The sequence below is a fragment of the Cervus canadensis genome, chromosome 14 (assembly GCF_019320065.1).
Source record: "Cervus canadensis isolate Bull #8, Minnesota chromosome 14, ASM1932006v1, whole genome shotgun sequence".
Classification (NCBI taxonomy): domain Eukaryota; kingdom Metazoa; phylum Chordata; class Mammalia; order Artiodactyla; family Cervidae; genus Cervus; species Cervus canadensis.
The window spans coordinates 16,512,030-16,523,327 of NC_057399.1; the positions used below are offsets into that span (position 1 = coordinate 16,512,030).

The 11,298-nt window shown below is 35.6% G+C and overlaps 1 long non-coding RNA gene across 1 annotated transcript in view; it reads right to left on the reverse strand.

Annotated features, from left to right (window-relative positions):
* Window positions 1-10,041, reverse strand: part of LOC122453152 — a 133,679-nt gene extending 123,638 nt beyond the window's left edge. Inside the window, exon 1 of the long non-coding RNA XR_006272959.1 lies at window positions 9,986-10,041. This is a non-coding gene — a long non-coding RNA (uncharacterized LOC122453152). The remainder of the gene's footprint in view (window positions 1-9,985) is intronic.
* Window positions 10,042-11,298: the final 1,257 nt, after the last annotated feature.

An 11,298-nucleotide genomic window follows, 5' to 3' on the forward strand; every position in this document is an offset into this window, starting at 1 on the left:
CATTACTATTTGCATAGAATATAAACAATTATATTTTAGATATTCATGAAACTGAAGTAAAGTGAATTCGACAAATATTTGTTGAAGTGAATTAGAATACACACACATTCTATCTGGGCATACACACATCCTGACTGAATGCTGCATTTTGGTTATTAATGTTTATCTTAGTCAAATCTCTAAAGGGGTTACATTAATTACTAAAAGCAAAACACTGCATCTTAGGCCAGGCAGGCTTCATTTGAAGCTGTGGTAGTAAGGCCAGCTGGTAGACCCATGGGGGTGGGACCCTTGCCTGGCAGAGCTGCAGGGCCAAGACCTCAACCTTAGCAGGTCCAGAGGGCAGAGCAGCAAACCAAAGTGGATTATTCTTGAGCCTTAAGATCTAACGATACTTGCTTTGCTAGGTTTTGGACTTGCTTGGGACCCATCAGCCCTTTCTTCATTATGATTTCTCTCTTTTGGAATTGGAAATGTCTATCCTATACCAATCCTACCACTGTATTTTGGAATCTCATAATTTATCTGGTTTCACAAGTTCACAGATGGAGAAGAAATTTGCTTCAATATCAATAATACCTGGAGTCTCACCTATATCTGATTTAGGTGACATTTAGATACTTTGGACAATAGGATTGATGCTGGAAATTTGATGCTTTGGGGGCTATGGGAATGAAATGAATATATTTTGTGTGCCATTTGAGGGGCTGGTATTTTGTTAAGCAGCCTGACCTAAAACAGACCACATTTTCTTTGCGCTATCCTGGATTTGACCTTTGCTTGAAACCCCCTGCTTAATTATAGCACTGGTTATCATCTAGGGAGATTAAAAAATTCAAAACTATCAAGTTCTGCCTACTAACTGTTTAATAATATACTTCTCTTCTCACATTTTACTACATACAGCAAGAAGAAACCAGGATGCATCTGCTCAGAAACTACCTGTGTTATATTATCCAGCTCACTAGGAATATCTTTTTCCAAATAATTGCAGATGACATTGTTGCTAAACCTTTCACCACTTCAGGACAAGGATCCTCTTTCTTCCTGTTTCTAATATCAGCATTTACCTTAGGCATATTCTCACCTCCATTTCTCAGTCCTTAATCAATGCACCATGAATTTTGAGAATTTGTTTTACTCCAGCTATTAGGACAATAAATTACCCTAAGTCTGTGTGAGTTTCACCCCCTCCCATCCTTCTCTCCCTGGCCTTGGGTAGTTTCCTCATTGGCATATGCTTGTCAGTCAGCTAAAGACTCATGGGGGACCCTCTGCCAGTCTCTAAGATTCTCTTTTTGTGCAGTTATTTCCCCTCCTGAGATTCAGCCCTGCAAACTTTATCTGTCTTGGTTTATTCAGACGCCGAGCTGCACTTCCGCATTTCAGATCTCTTGGCTGCAGTTAAGCTCTCCTTTATCATCCATGGCATTGACATTCTCCAGACAGTATACTGACTCAAAGACAGGACTCAGCTCATTTTCCCCCCGGGTCTCACCTATATCTGATTTAGATGACAGTGAGATACTTTGGACAACAGAGTTGATGTGGCTTTTTTGGTGGCTTTAGACTGAGGAGTAAATATGATCCTAATTAACTCCACCTTGCCTTGAGGCAGTCACCATACTGAATTTTTAGTGCCTAAATTATATCATGAAGTGACCTTGTCCTGATTTCTAGATTTAACTCCTGTCAACTATTCCCATATTATTTCTTAGGGTATGTTAGGTAACTTTCTCATGTACTATTAGTATGAATTATCATATTCTTTTCCTGACTAGCACTGCTGAGAAACTTTTCTAGCCTTTTAAGTAATTAGATCACTCTTCTAAAGATTGCCCTTTCATCCTAATTTCAGTCACCACAACTGACTGTACATTTCAGGAGTACCTATTAGACAGTTCCAGTATAGCAAATTAACGGCTCCCCTCATGGTCCTGAAGAATCTGCTTGCAGTGCAGGAGGTAGAGGCGACATGGGTTCGATCCCTGGATCGGAAAGATCCCCTGGAGAAGGAAATGGCCACCCACTCCACTGTTCTCGCCGGAAAAACCCCACGGACAGAGGAGCCTACAACACCCAGAGTTGCAAAGAGTTAGACACAATTGAGCAAATAAACACACCCTAGTATAACAGACCGTATCTTACAACCAAAGAGCCTAGACCCTTCCTCAGAGAGCCTTACGATTCACAGGTACAGTTACAATCTGTTCTGCCCAGCATCTGGCCTGCTGCCATGTGACAGTACAAGCCACTTACTTTTATGGTAGAGGATGATACCATCAAAAATGAAGCTCCATTTATCCTGAAATTTTAATATAGGAACGAAATTTCAGCTAGGCCAAAGATTAAGGACTTTTTTTCTTTAAGCTAGCTCTAAAACTTTTAAAAATCATTATTTGTGGCCCCTGGATTAAAGTCTCTCAGAATGACTGACAGTGGGATATCAATACTCTGTAAAGGAGTATGGTTACAACTTGTATCACAAATAAAACCATCACACAATATCTGACATGATCAGAACATTTTCCAAAATCCTGTTAGGGCTGTCTAATCATTGGTCTAGATCTTTCTCAAAAGTTCTCTTTTGTCATCAGGTCTATATGACTTTCCTAAAGCCCTTAAATTTTCAGAGCCTATCTGATCTTTAAACACCCATTAAAATAAGAACTTACATAATTCCCTAAGTTTAAATAACAAGATAGTCTAAAATTCAAAAAAGAAATTTATCCTAAAAGCAACAATCTAAGTATAAGCTTATTGATTCTTAATTTTTATTAGTGAACAAGTGACTTTAGATTTGTTCTCTTCCGTGGCCCTCCGATATACATAAATATTTTGCATGGTTTTAACTTATTTGACTATTAGAATCAACATTTTGTTTCTCAGAAGTGTCAGATTTAGGTAAAATTCTTATAGAAATCTGACTTTCTATCTGACTGAATAATAAACCTAAACATCTTTATCACTAGAAACTCATCCCAATATTTGCTGCACTATTTATTTCTCTGTTAAGAATTACTGGGACTCCTCTGGTTGTCTGTGGCTAAGACTCAGAGCTCTTGATGCAGGAGGTCTGCATTTGATCCCTGGTCAGGGAACTAGATCCCACATTGTTGCAACTGAGAGTTTGCATGCCAGAACTAAAGATCTTGTGTGCCACGATTAAGAACCAGCTGAAGCTAAATAGGCTTCCCTGGTGGCTTAGGCGGTAAAGAATCTATGTGCAATATAGCCAAGTAAATAAATATATAAGGACAAACAAACAAACAAAAAAACCCAAAGTATGAGATTATCCTCATTTAAAAAATGGAACTGTTTAAAAGTAAGTGCATCATTGCTTTTGTTGTTGTTTGTTTTTGTTTTTGGTTCATGGAAATATTATTGCAGCAACAATTCATACTAAGTGTCTATGATTTATTGTGAATATAATTACCAGTATTATATACTGCCCAAAGACTGAAAAAGTGTATTAATAATTGTACCAAAATATAAACTGAGACATAGTCATATTTTAGACCATAGAGATTAGACATATAGTCATTTTTAGTAAGTTGGTTCAAATGACTAAATACTATAAGTGATAGCTATCAGTATTTGGTTCTTATTTGGCTCTTTATCTTGCCTCTCAAATAAAAACATCATTTGAAGCTAATAAGAACCAACTGCTCTGATCTCCATGGATTTATCTGTTCTACTCTTTCTAGTTCTTAATAGTGCCTACATAAGTTTTCTCAGCTTCCCTTTGAAGAAAGAAATATATCAATATAAATGAACTATTTTAATATAGAGTTATATTTAATATACCCATTTTAACTTTAGATAACTTGGAAATGTGGAGAATTTTAAGGAAAATTCTATTGTCTCCAGAATTTTATTGACCAACAAGTCAATGATAAAATATGTCATATCTGTTCTTTAATTATCTATATAAATTATTCATTAACCAGTGTGGGTGACCCTGATTTCTCAAAATGGCCTTCCCTGAGAAGTCAGAGTAAATTCTTTATTATAAGCAGTAGAAAATGATTGAACATTGTTATCCCATTGTACTTTACCAACTTCCTTGCTCAAGTAGTTTAAACCCAAAAAAGGACCCAGATACTAACAATGGTAACTACTACTGTGTCTTCCCCAGAACATGTAGTTGAGAGAGCAAATAACCTTGGGGATGCTGTATTGAGTTTCCCTAATACCAGTTTGGCACATTAAAAGTATTATCCATGAAACACTGAATAAGACACTTCCTCATGATAGTATTTCTTTACATCCCTCATAACTTTCTATTTCCCAGAGATCTGGAAACAGCAACAACAAAAACATTGACAATTCAACTTCTATTTATTTTTTAGACTTTTCAAAATGGAATCCTTCACTAACTAGCCTTAGGGTGCAACTGAAATAAGTAAAGAATACAATAAATTAAAATGCTCAAAAAATAGCTTAAAGCAATATTAAAACAGCATGACAAGAATCATTAAAATAAGGAATATCCATTATATCTTGCTGCATCGCTGCATTTGGCAATCTGGGAAAATTCTTTTGCATGATTTTGTATGAGGTCAACATATGGAGAATTTATCAATTTCTAGTAGGCACTCAGTAAGTGCATATTTGGGTTAGTGAATAAATATGTAAATAAATGCTTAAGCATTCAGGGATAAGAATGGAAAGAAAGAAGCTTTATAGATTGATTAGATATCTTATGGAAACTGAAAACCTAGTTTTCAAAGAGACTGAAGTATTGAATTGTATCAGTGGATATTTTCCTTCCATTAAATTTTGTAAACTAGAAATACATGCTAATATTGTTACTGACTGAAACATATAAATTTTTTTAAGCATACTTGATTTACAATGTTGTGTTTATTTTAAATTTTTGGCTATACTCTGTGGCATGTGGGATCTTTGTTCCCCAACCAAGGACTGAACCCGCACCTGTGGCATTAGAAGATAAAGTCCTAATCACTGGACCACCAGTGAAGTCCCTTGATTGGAACATTTTATGAGATATGTCTTCTTTAAGGGAAAAGTGATAGCAGAAGCAATGATCTGTTTGTACCATTTTACAGTCTTAATCACTCTTGTCTTAGATATAAGTAATAAAAACCAGTATTATTTAAAAAGGCATAAAATGTTTTGATTAAATGCAGAAATAATCAGATACATCATGAAAGAATGAAAAGCAAAAAATTAATGCTGTATAGGCTAATTCTAACTAAACAACCCATTTAACATGCCCATATTTAAGATGATGTATGTGATGTATCTTTTTTTTTTTTTTTCATGCTGAATTTATTGACATAGGGTCACTAACCAGAGATTCAGGATTCAATGCTTTAGCTGAAACAGTTAGGAAGAGCTCTAAAATGCTGGTTGGATGGCCAAGTGGCTGGACCCAAAATGTGGCCCACATTAAATGGAGCTGAATTTATCATATACTAAAAGGAAAATTATTTGAAGGCTTGAGGAGACTGTAATGTTAAAGTATATTTATCCTGCTATTCCTGCTCTTCAACCCTGAAAGGCCACAACTTTCATTACAACGATGAAAAATAAATTTGTGGGGGAACCCTAGCATTCTTATGGTCTCTTTTCTTTTTCAAAAATTAAAAAATTTTAATTTTACTTAGCGTATAGTTGATTTACAATGTTGTGTTAGTTTCAGGTATATAGCAAAGTGATTCAGCTATACACATCCATATACATACATTCATTCTTTCCTATAGCCAAGACAGAGGAACAACCCAAATGTCCATCAACAGAGATGGATAAAGAAGATGTGGTATATTTAACATGGAATAATACTCAGCCATAAAAAATAAAATAATGGCATTTATAGAACATAGATGAATCTAGAGATTATCATACTAAGTGAGGTAAGTCAGACAATGAAAGACAAATACCATATAATATCACTCATAATGTGAAAGTCGTGGAGTTGTCTCTGACTCCTTGCGACCCCATGGACTATACAGTTCATGGAATTCTCTAGGCCAGAATACTGGAGAGGGTAGCCTTTCCTTTCTCCAGGAGATCATCCCAACCCAGGGATTGAGCCCAGGTCTCTTGCCTTGCAGGCGGATTCTTTACCAGCTAAGCCACAAGGAAAGCCCATATGTAGACTATAATTTTAAAAAATAATACAAATGAACTAATTTACAAAACAGAAAACAGACTTATAGATATAAAAAATAAACTTAAGGTTACCAAAGGGGAAATGTGGAAGAGGAGAGATAAATCACACACACCCTAATATATATAAGATAGATCACCAATAAGGATCTCCTACATAGTACAGGGAACTCTACTCAACATTTTATGAACCTATCAGAGAAAAGGATCTAAACAAGAAAAAAGGATGGATATATCTTAAAATTAATACATAATTACATTATATTACATTAAATTATATGTAATAGTCAAGATAATGATCTGCCATTCCCTTCAAATAATTGGAATGCTGTTTTCAAATTTGTGCTCAAATGTTTTTTCATGGTTTATATACATTATAATACTTGCACTTCCCCTTTGAAATACTCATCTATCCATCATGCTAAAATTATTTTCCATGGTCTAATTCACTAGACTATAAGCTTAATTAGCCCAGCTGTATTATTCTTTTGTTCACCATTATGTCATGCTGATTAGAAAGTCCTCAGCATATTTGGGTTCAATAGATATTGGTTGTATAAATATTTAACTGCTACAGGGATCAGAAAATCTTGGCTCCTTGAATGTCACAGTGCAATACTCTCCCTGAACACTCCCTTTTATTAGTACAAGAGGCTAGGAATGGCGATCATCACCAGAGGAGATAATCAACAAGAGGAAGAAAGACTAGAAATAAATTGCAGAGCAAAGTGCTAGGTTCAAAGGTTATGAAATCTTAGATTTAAAACCAGTTGAAAAGGAAGATACAATTGCTTCTTGCCACATCCAAGAATTAGACAACCAAAGAAGGAAAAAGAGAAGCAAACATGTGTCAAAGATGAGATTCAGAAAAATCAGGCTTATTCAAAAAACTATCTGGACAATTACGAAATGCATTACTGATCTATTTTCTCTAAAACGACCTTTAAAAAGCTGGTCTGAGTCCATCACTGGCACCACCCCCTCCAGAATGTTGTTGTTATGGCTGGCCTTGATGTCTCCCAGGTCTTCATTGACACAGAGCTAGAATAAGCACTGGCTCTATTTGAGAGGTGGGAAGTTGCTACAGAAGCACGTGAGTGATGGCATTTAGAGACTAAGATCTAATGCGGGGGTGGGGGGGTGCATGTCACAGGATAAATCCTCAGCTCACAGCACAAAAATATCATAAACCATCATACCAAATTCGAGGAAGGCACATTACTAATAGATTATCATACTGACCATCGTTGTTCCATAAACTGAGCTATTCTTTACTTGAATGTATCAGTCCTGTAAGAATAAAATGATCTGGTCTTCTCCAAAACTCTGATAAATATCAGATCTAGTCATTTCATATTTGCTTTGGTGAAACTTATGACCTCTTAATTCAATGTGGGGCCTTTTAACTCAATTTGAGGTTTTGGGCTATTGAGAAGAGGAAATATTCAAGAGCTTTGAACAGCCTATATTAAGGAGACAGGCAAAGCTCTTCTACAGGTTTATCACTGAACTCTCAATTGTATATGAGTTAACTGTGTTCTGTTTTTATATCTGAATTTAGTAAGGAAAAAGAACCCCCACATTTTGGCTTGCAATAGTTTATCATAGATAGTGCAATATTAGCACAAGAACTATTAGAATAGTTTGTACTATTTTTAAACATTTAACATTATCTTATGGATACTGAAGTGTGACCATGCCCCCACCAAAAAAAAAAAAAATGATGACTGAATAAAATAATTTGAGTAATATGGAAAGCAACTGAAATAGATTATATGTTGAAAATGTATTATAAAAATATTCAAGATAGTTCTCTGCAATTTCTATTCACCTTTGTAAAGTATACATCCATTTTCATGTATTTGTAACTAGAAGCACATATCTTGACATATCTTGGTGTTCATATTTTAGAAAAACATAGAGAAACACACTTGAGCTCTTTTTATTCTTCCATTGGTCTCATTTCCACATCCCTAAAGTACCATTCAAAATGTTACTTGTGGAATTATAAAGTGGTAAACATTCAACCATAAAAGGCTGAATTAAAAAGGCTGTTTTTGCAGATGTTAGCAGTACCCCCATCATAACTGCCCTGCCCACTATACAGTATATGTCAGATGCTTCTTCCTTCTGTCATCTTTGAGCCCCTGCCCCTGTGACTTCACCAGGCAGGCGCATGCTCCGTTCATTCATAGATTGGACTGTGAGTTCTGGGAGGCAGGATAGATAGCTAACATCCTTGAGAGCAACCCCAAACAATGAGGAACAGGAGTCCATAAATAAATATACCATCTTCCTCATCCTTTTGGTGGGATTACTTGGAGGCATGTTCCATGTTGCCTCCCACCAGTGTCCCTCAGGACTGCACCTCAGTCACCCATCTACTTGTTAACAACACCACACAGGCTTTCTTTCTCTGTCTTACTACTCCATCCCTCTACAGGTGCTTCTGGGAGCCAGTTCCCAAACAAACAATTTGCCCTCATTCATACATATCCTTATTTCAAAGTTTATCTTCTGGGAAGGAGAACCCACAGCTATTATGAGATGTGATCTTCTTCAAAGTAAAGAACTTAATCAGCCTAGAGAAGGGAACTGCAGAAAAGAAATAACCCCAAGGTCAGGAAATGGCCAAACTGAAATATGGTACAAATGAAAGAACAGAGAGAGAAAACCATATGGAAAATAATAAATATAAGAAGAGTAAACAGTTCTGGAGAAGTAAACAAAATGAAAGGCAAAGATGTTGATAAGCTAAGGGAAAAGGAAAAGCAAGAGACAGAGGAAAATCTGCTGCTGCTGCTGCTGAGTCACTTCAGTCGTGTCTGACTCTGTGTGACCCCATAGACGGCAGCCCACCAGGCTCCCCCGTCCCTGGGATTCTCCAGGCAAGAACACTGGAGGGGGTTGCCATTTCCTTCTCCAATGCATGAAAGTGAAAAGTGAAAGTGAAGTCGCTCAGTTGTGTCTGACTCAGCAACCCCATGGACTGCAGCCCACCAGGCTCCTCCGTCCAAGGGATTTTCCAGGCAAGAGTACTAAAGTGGGTTGCCATTGCCTTCTCTGAGTAAAATCTAGAGGGAAAAAAACAAGAATAATTGATCAACCAATTCCTTTCACCTGTAATTTTCTTAGCTTGTTGTGCTCAATAGAAAACTGGGTGATACAGCTACTATAGTTCCTAAGAGGCTAGGAAAGAGGGTAAGAATACCTCATGCTCATGATAGTTTTGGGGGAGTCTAAGAACAAGCATCAAGTATGAAAGAAGGTATAAACATCAAGCCAGAAATGTGTGTTTACTGTTTACGTCACAGAAAGAAGTAGTAATGAAGAGTCTGTGCACAGAGAACCAAGGAAGATGAGTCTAAGGGAAGGTCAAATTGGCTTGACGACAAGGACAGGCTAACCTAAGCAAATTTCAGAAGACCGGCTGATGAGATGCACTCAGCTTTAATTTCTGTGGAGAACTCTCTCCTGTTTCTCCAAGACATTGAACAGTTGTTTTCCTTACTCTTGTGTAAACATGTAAGAGTAGAATTGCATAGTCTAAATATGATAAGTAGACATTTACCTTTATAAAAAGCTATCAATGAACAAAGGCCCAGCACAGTCAAGAAAGAAAACAAACAAACAAAAAAAAAAACTACCAATGAGTCTTCCAAAATGGTTATATGATGTTACACTTCAACCGGTAATGTCTGTGTTCCGCTTGTTTCACCTCTGTACCAACATTCAGTATTGTCTTTTAATGTTAGCTATTGCAGTGGGTGCAAAGTGCTATTTCTCAGTATAAGAGCTACAGCTAACATTTGCATGTTATGATCACATCATGTGTTTGTAAGCTACTTACATATCTTCTTTCATGAAGTGTTTATTCAAAGTTTTTCTTCTTCACTATTGTTTTCCTCTTCCGACTAGCAAGAAGACATATCTGTGAAAACAAAGCAAAATTTTTTCACTATATACAACCCTAAATATTATTTTCATTGGTAACCACATTGTGCAAAAAGTGAGTTTTTCATTTAAGTTGATATGAAGCAACTCTCACAGTAAAATACATTTGTTACAGATGCAGTGTTTTAAAAGCTTTTAAAGATGGTGTGATGTATGTATTGGTATATCAGAGAAATAAATTCTTGAATAATTTCTAGATTTCCAGGGGCCTGACCTGATCCAAATAGTAAATTTTATTTCTTAAATCTGACAAAATAAACAAATTGTAATTGTTATTACTTACCTATTTCAAAAATTTAGCATATATTTTCATTATCCAATACCTCAGAGTCTCTTAAACATATGTTGTTTCTTATTTCCCTTAATAAAGAACAGACAAACAAGCTACCTTACTGCCATACTATCAGCATAAAAAATAATGTAGCTATTTTATTCAAATCATAGTTCCTAAACATCAGATATTGTGGAAATATTAGGATGAGAACTGTTACATAAAGTATATTCTCAACAAAGTGTGTCAGCTTTATATATAGGTTAAAGTTTGCTAACAGCCTCCCCCAAATATACAAGAATAAAAAATCTCATAAATTTCACCACATTATAACCAAAACTGAACTGATTAAAGATCAAATCTAAAATAAAGAATTTTAGAGATGAACTGGATGCAAAGTACCTACCATGTTGCTCACATCTGTATACCAAAGGATTTGGCAGAACATGAAATGATATATTTATATATATATTTAAGAGATTAATAATTCAAAAATATCTTGATATTTAAGTAATAATTTCACATCAATTAAAGGATTTACAAACTCTACTTTTTGATTCAATGAATTACTTTTGAGCCACAACCAACATAGTACAATAATAATAAAAATGTGTATTTTATAAACTTAAGCAGTAAAGTGTAAATGATGTCCAAATATGTCTTGCATGTAAGCTACAACATAAACTTGCACTGAAAACAAATTAATGTCAAAGTTCTTAAAGCAGATGCCCAACCCTTAAGGAGTTCATGATTAAGACTATGATGGAATTTCTTCATAAATCATTATGAACTTTATATTTCAAAAATTTTTCAATGCACATGAACAAAATTGTTTGCTTTTTCTTTCTTTGACACCACCAAACTTCCTGGTAGCACATAGCCTATTACATAATAGTTTAGTACATTACGGTTTTAACATTATTCAAATAAGAAACATC